This window comes from Rhea americana, unplaced genomic scaffold (genome assembly GCF_003343005.1).
Source record: "Rhea americana isolate MKP2758 unplaced genomic scaffold, rheAme1 scaffold_7, whole genome shotgun sequence".
NCBI classification, from domain to species: Eukaryota; Metazoa; Chordata; class Aves; order Rheiformes; family Rheidae; genus Rhea; species Rhea americana.
In genome coordinates, this window is record NW_028186867.1 from 11,735,275 (window position 1) to 11,743,138 (window position 7,864).

Genomic DNA, 7,864 nt, shown 5'->3' on the forward strand with positions numbered 1-7,864 from the left:
GTTTTTCCCAGCCCAGCCCCTGACTGCACAGTGACATCTGTGTTGCGGGTAATGCAGTGCTCTGAGATGATCTCCATCCTTCAGACACCTCTGCTCCCACTCCATCCTTCAGCTATGTCCGTCAACGGCAAAAGCAGGCCAAATCCTGGCAAGCCAAAGGACCTGGCCCATTGGAGCCCATCAGACCCACCATGTGCGTGGTTGTCCTTGCTCTGGGGTCCCCTGTAGCTTTTGGTTCACTGAGGGCAGGCAGAATTAGGTATCTCTGTCTCTCTGGCTACTGACTTGAAGTACTGGCTCCCCTTGAGCCTGTGGCTGGAAACTTAGGTTAATACAGACAGTTCTTGTTGTGGGAATAGGAATTTAATACGAGCTCCCCAAAGCAGTGCGTGGATGTGTGACACTCTTAGTTAGCTTCCAAAAGTCAAAATTTTTTCTTCTTTTTTTCCATGCAAAAGTGTGGTATACTGGTAGTCATTGTAGGTATAGCCCTTTGGGTAGGACCATCCCTGCAAGTTCAGAGATATTAGCCCCAAWATACCTTGAGAAGAAAATGTCTTGAATCTCATGGCAAACTCCAGTTTCTAAGGACTTACTTATTTTTACCAGTTTTTGATTGGACCTGAAAAACATTACAGTATCACAGAGTGTCCTCTCACATCAAGAACTCAGGCTCTGTGCCACAACATTTGTGCTCAGAAAAATTAACGATGTAAAGGCGACCAGGCCACCTCATTTGTGACACTGTGTAGCTCTACAGCACTTGGTCAGCAGAGCTCATCTATCTGCAACAGTCCTTAAAAGAAACATTTACTATGGAAAATAGGTTGGTGTCCCATGGTCTTGGCATGAGRTAGTGTCCAGGACAGTAACAGCTTCTGTGGAAATAGTTCTTTTAAGGAAAATTGAGTTCAGGTACCAATCATTCTGTTATTCTGCTCAACATACGTGATCTTGATGTCAGCTCTGCAGCCAAAAAGACAGCATAATGTTTGACAAAATAGCATCTAAAATAGAGTAAAACTGTAATCTGAATAGCAACAGATAACTAGACATGCTGGTTCCCAAACCAAATGCTTGCACAAATGACAGAACAGTGGAAATAAGAATTGCATCTGTGCACAGAACTTATCTTGGTAGATCAAGATAGGCAGAAGCTTGGAAATATTTTATTAGCTGTAAATGTGGAATGAGGGAGGCACAAGAAAAATGTGAAATGCCAGGAAAGCCAGAAATAATGCTTTAAATAAGAGAATAGCTTGTGAAAGCATTTGATGATTATTCTGACTCAAGTCTGCAAAGCAAGAGTCCCAGGAGAGCAAAGTAAGGAATGAAGTTTTGAGCTGAGAACTCGCAGTTCAGCCATTACTTTGGAGTTGCTAAAGATAACCAAGGGTGGAGAGCTTCTCACCCAACCTTTGACCTTTGAAAGGAAGACAGCTGATCCCAGCCAGCCTTTTACGCTTCCTCTCCACTCAACGGTGAAAGACAGTTATCTCCGGCATCTAAAATAAAAGGGATAAATTGCCCTCTAGAGGTGCCTGTCTTTTTCCAATARCTACTCAGGCTAAACTACTAATTTAAAGACAGTTAGATGAATCCACCCTTGGTTATGGGAAAGATTGGTCATGGTTTATCGGAGGGGTGTAACCCCAGAGACATCCTTTCACATAATTGAGGCTGCTGGGTTACCTTGGGAAATGGTTCTCATGCTGGCAGCTCCCTGTGCAGAGCAAGGACACAGGCTCACGCTAAAAGAAAATATTGCAAAAGATCGAAAGTCTGGCATCCAGGTATGCCTTGTGGACCGCAGTGTACAAGATGTGCTGAAAATGTTTGGTCCATGTCTTGGAAAAACTTTCGTGGCTCATGGGAAATGGTCCATGGGTTGGAGAAATGCCACAGCTGTTGCAGGAAGAAAACAAAGACCTGCAGTGTGCATGTGTGAGGCTAAAGCACAGAGTCTCCCTGGGAGCAGGAGGARGTCTGCTGTGTGATGCAGGAAAGCCAAGGGCTGTTGGTGCATGCACAGCGCAAAAGGGGCTGCCAGCCGTTCCACAGCCTTCAGCCAGTTCAATTACAACTGGAGCCAGAGCCCATGTATTCCTAGTAGGCCATGCTAAGCAGCAGTAGTAGGCCAGAAAAAACGTTGTTACTTAATAGTACACCATAAAAGTAGTCTACTGCCAATGGAAAAACAGAGTGCTTATGAGAACACCACTAAACCCCCCCGCAAAACTATACTTTGACATATAAAGTAGTCATATTTACAGGAATTTCCATATCAGASCCCTATCTGTACCATTGTAGGAGGGCAGTGGAAACTACACCCTCCAGCATGGTAAATACCTCAAGCTCTTTGTGATAGTCTCTGCTGGGAGCTCTGTATTCAAGCATGCATCTCTGCTTCTTGCTGCTTGCCAGAGTCTTCCTGCTTGCCATTGATTCTTGGATGACAGTTCTGTTTTTCTTCCCATGACGGAGTCAGTGCTCCATTTGACCTATGTGGTCAAAATGACTGCTTGGGAAGGATAATACTAGGGGGCATTGGCTCAGTTTATAGATTTGTCTTCGCTTTCGGTGAAGAAGGCCTTTTAATCCAGGACCTTAAAATCGCAATATGCCTTGATGCAAAGAGGGGCCTTTATTCACTAAAATAGATGAAACAAATATATTTGCACAGGTTAAGAAATGAAAGAAAATCACGTCTAATGTAGTTATACCAAGTGAAACATGGACTATCTCTTCTCCTTTTCTCCTAACTTGTCCATCAAGGATTCAGTCTSTGCATGTAGGTTAAACCACAAGCTGCATACCTTACAGCATACCCTGTCCAGGTGAAACGTTACCTTTATAGCTGGTATCTTATTTGAAGTCCTCCAAAGGGTCTGGACAGATTTAATCTTTCTCCCTGAACCATAATAATTTTTCTTCTATTTATCTACAGGATTGATTGATGTCTTAGAAGAATCTTGTAATTAAAATAAGTRTATCTTTTTCTTTCCTTAAAGATGCACTGTCTTCTTCTAACAATGGTGTCTTGTCTTTCTTACACTTAAATGGCTAATTGTCAAGACCTTGCCTCATGAAGGTAACAAATGTTTTCCTTCTAGCCTTCTTTGGTAACTCGTTGGTCACTTCTATCACATTCATTACACTGTACCTTATACTCTGTAGCAGTCTGTGCATTAACTACTATACATGATGCAAACTGCTAGATCAGGTAAAGCTAATATAGCACCAATCAGTTTTCAAGAAGTATGATGTACCATTATTTTCTTGAGGTTCTTTATATGGTGAGCCAAGCATACAGTTATAATGGYGAAACTTTCAAAAACTCAAATGGATCCAAACCAATTTGTTAGAACTTGGGAAATTCACCCAATACTGAATCTGTAACTACAAAGTGTAGTATGGCTCTTTTAAATATGTGTCCCTCTTACCAATTTTAGGTTTTTATACAAGTAAGTCTATATTGTCTCAGAACTGATCACAAATTCTTAGTGTAAACAGTACTCCTCTGTAATGTGAATTAAAAAATAAATTTCTTAGTCTTGACACACAATGAAAGTCCTCTTTTTTATCATTTTTTATTGTTTTGTCACCTGTTGAGTACTGCTRCAAGAACTGCACTTACATGTGTCTAAGATTCACAAAAATGCAAGTCTTGTTGAGCTCTGATTTCTTTGCAGACAATGTGGCATTTCTGTCTTGCAGGGCTTGCACAGTACTTTTCATTTAAGGCTTTACTGGTCCCGTTTTGCCTTGGACCTGGAGGATTTGTCCATCTGCTTAGCTGTGGGATAAATGAATCATCCTGTTTGCTTACTTTGGCTCCCAAATATGCTTCGTCATAAGTGCTAGTTAGGCCAGACTATGCCTGGAAATAGTTGATATTATGTTTGTTTACTTACCAAAAAAAAAAAAAAGACACTCAAGTGACTTGTGGCTCTCAAGCTAGGGACACAACTGAACTCACAGCTAATTAAAGAGTATCATTACATGCATCCGTATATGACTACCACTCTTTTCCTTTCTGACTTGCCGTGGCTGGTCTGAAGCCGACTTGARCACTTTTCAGAGGAGACAATGAACAAACTATGGTGCTTTCTCAGCTCTTATCTTTATATCCCAGCCAGACTGCAGACGTTAGAGACTAGGACCTCTGTTCAGTTAGTCCAGAAGAGCTATCGGCTCAGTGTAGAAACAGGCGTCTGCCTTTAGTCACAGCTGAGGGGCGGTTTGCCTGCTGAGTTTAAAACAGCAAAAGGCCTAAGGAAGCGTAGTAGAGAAAAAGCAGACATTCCTATCTCCACCTAAAAATGGTAGAGCTATATGACTGATCCCTTCTTRTTAGGAAAAAATATATAAGCTATTTTTTTTCTTTTTACCATATAGATAAAGTGCCATTTGGGAAATACGAATTTCACTGGGGARTGTAAGGATTGCTTGAAGAAAAGGGCTTCCAGCAAGAAGAGGTGGGGTGAGGTGCTGCGAGGAATGGAGCCCTTGTCTTGTGAGGATAAACAATATGAGCTTGTCTTGTTCTGCCTGGAAGGGTAAAGATAGGCCATGAGAGCTGCCTGACGATATATCCAGTGGGAGAGCAGAAACAAGAGAACGGGGTTATTGCAGTTAATGGAGGTAACTGGGATGAAAAACACATAATCAAAAAAAAGGTTGGCTGCTAATCACTGCAGCAGAGAGGTCCTGGAAGAAGCTCTCTGCAGGGGAAATGGAAATGAAAAGAAACAAATTTTAACTTGGAACTGGGTACAGTTATGAAAGGGTTTAAATGTGTCTGATGGCGGGGGGGGGTCTTCCTGCAAGGCTGTATCACGTCCTCCAGCTTTGTGTTCTTTATTTCCATTGAAAAGGGATGGAGGTCCACAGATTAAAAAATACCACCTAAGGGTTTAATTATTGCATTATTATTATTATTATTTCCTTAGTTAAATCTCCAGTGCCCTTATTTACAGACCTTTCAAGCTTTTAAGAGCTGGAGGATCAAAAGAACTAAAAGCTGAACACAATTGCTGGATATGTCTTTGTAGTCATGGCCAAAGTCCTAATCTGCTTTAGACACTGCCAGAAGATGCCAGTTATGCTTGGAAAATAAACCTTAATGAGAGCTGGCTTTCCTACTGGAGCAAGTGCTCCAGTCTCTAATTAAAATTGTGTTGTAAGAGGCAAGTCAGCTCATCGAATGACTCAAGTGCCAATGTTACGCAGAGAAGAGGAGGCCCTTGTATGTTGTTCTGTCCTTTCCCACTGTCTCATGAATGAGACAGTGCTTGTTTATTTTTGCTGTTTAATGGCTACTCATGTGGTTTTCACTGTTGGTTGTGGACTGGGAATGCTGATGGAGCGATGTTGCCCCAGTGAGGGTGCCTAGGAACTTCGGGCCAGCGGTCTCGCACAAACTGTAAGCAAGCAGCAGGAGTGAAGCTTCTCTCAGGAATGTCAGATCACTAGTGACAAGGTGCAAAAAGTGCTGTAATGATAAGTGTCAGTGTTTTAGCACATGCCATCCAGCTGCTGGAACACGACTGCTGGAGATTTGACAGAAATATTTTATAGCTTATGAGATCACATTTCAGAATTACGGTCTGTGTCTGGAATTTTTTTGCTATGATAATTATAAAAGAAGAATGTTGACCCCTCCTAAAACTAGTAATTCAAGTTTTTAATTATCTGCCTACCCAGTATGGAACAYGGTTTGGTTACGCAGAAGCAGCCTGGTACTTTGGATATACATCAGTCACCAACTCTGTAGTGAAGATTTTATGCTTGGAATGTTTAACATTTAATTCATTTAATTTCTTTTTGATTAAAAAAMCCATTAAATGCTACTTTGACAATGATTTTAAAAAGAAGATCATGGCACTTTAGTTTTGTGATTCTTAAAAACAGTTTATTGTGGTGCAGTGCTTTGAAGAGATCTGGCGATGCTACAGCTTGTTGCCAGATAAAACAGTGTTTACAGAGATTATGCTTGGTCTTATGTCTCTCTAGGCAGTTTGTCCAGTTTCAGTGGTTCYTTTTTGTGGCATCTTCCTTTCATTTACTATGTTTGTAGTATATATTTCAGCAAAGAGGATGCAAGGGGACCACACACACAAAGTGTGGTGCAGAACAGGACCTCCTTGCCTAAAGTCTAGTAGCCTTGCAGGGTCTGTCCAACTCTCCAGAGCYTCTGGGTTTATGGGCACCCGGTTCTTCCCTTTGAAGCAAAGCTCTTTGCTCAGCCATTGTGAGAAACATTGGAGGGGAAAGAAAGGATTTAAAAATAAACGGCCTACTGACATATTGTTGCTGGATCATATTGTCACTGTAGCCTGACATAAACAGGCTTTCATTTGGGGGGAGGGGGGCACCGCTACGCCCACATCCCCTTCTCTTCACAAGCGTCCTGTGCACCCAGCACGCTCTGCCTGCCTGCCCGTATCTCTTGCGAGAAAGGGAGAAGCCCTGATACCCCACGGCAGCTTCTCTGCCAGCACGGCTCAGCTCTCCCTCGTTTCAGGCCCAGCCACAAGCTCTCCAGTGCTGCAAATTACTTTTTCTGGTGAGCTGAAGTCCCAGGTGCTGTTAAGGCAACAGGATGGCCCAGGCCCGGCTGCTTCTCTCTGTGGCTGGATTCAATCAATTTGGCCTTGCTCCCTACTATGGGGCTATATTTTCCTTGTGGATGAGGCAGTTTGGACTGGCTCAGAAGGTAGGATCCTTTGACTCCTTCCAGTATGCCTGACATGAAATTGGGCACATAATTTTTTTTTTGGAGGCAAATCAAAATACGACACTAACCCAGAGATACTTCTGGTCATATGCTGTCATTCAGCCTTTCCAGGAGACTCAAGTATAGCTTTAATGCCTGTGATCAGATTTTTTTTTTTTTTTTTTTTTTTTTTTGTGAATTGCAGTGAAATACTGGCAATGCTCTTAATTGCAATATTTTTAATGCAGATGTTGATTTTACTGTATTTTCAAACTTCTGCATTTCCCATATCATTTAAACACTGTAGGAGTGATGACTTCAAGTTCATGTGGGAGAGAGTTATATTTAGGTAGAGAAATAGATGCCACACTTGATGTGAAACACACTGTGTTGTCAAGTAGTGACTAATGGAGTTACAGCTCTCCTCACTTGTTCTGAATTTGTCCTTTCAGGATAAATAGTTAATGTGTGTATGCTTTGACTGAAGAAAAGGCCAGTTTAAAAGTTAGCACAGCTATTTTTTACCACATGTAATTTGTTTGCTCATCTTTTGGCCTCTCTGCATTCAAAAACCTTTGATTTGGCTTACATTTATATTTACAGACGCAGCAGAATTTCACTAAAACTTGACACTAATGGAGAGCTTGAATATTTTAGCTTAATAAGTCATTAGCCTTGTGGACATATGCTTTCCTCTGAAGTATTAAAGGCTTTTGTAATTTACTATTCAACAGTTTGGTATACTCTTTCCAAAAATTTGAATGAACTCCTAGCTATTTGCTGCAGTCTTACAGGGCCTAGAAGGCCTTTCAGAAACCACCACCTGGACCTTGTGCCTCTCCCCGAGTTTTAAGTCAGATCTCAAACACTTGTTTCCAAAGCCATGTTTGTACTGTGGGCTTGGGGAGCAATTTTMAATACCTCCTAATGAATACATGAAAGTGCAGAATGGAAGGGAAGTGTGTCTGATAGCTATCCTTATTCTCRTCTAGGAAAAACTTACGAAAACTTTTTCTGTATTTTTTTTTGAACAGATTAACTCTTATTATATTATACTGCAAAAGAAGAAGGAAAAATTTTAGGAAAGCTTTCTTAAGGTATTCAAAGCTTAAGGTATTCCAAAGGTATTCAAATTCATTTGCAATG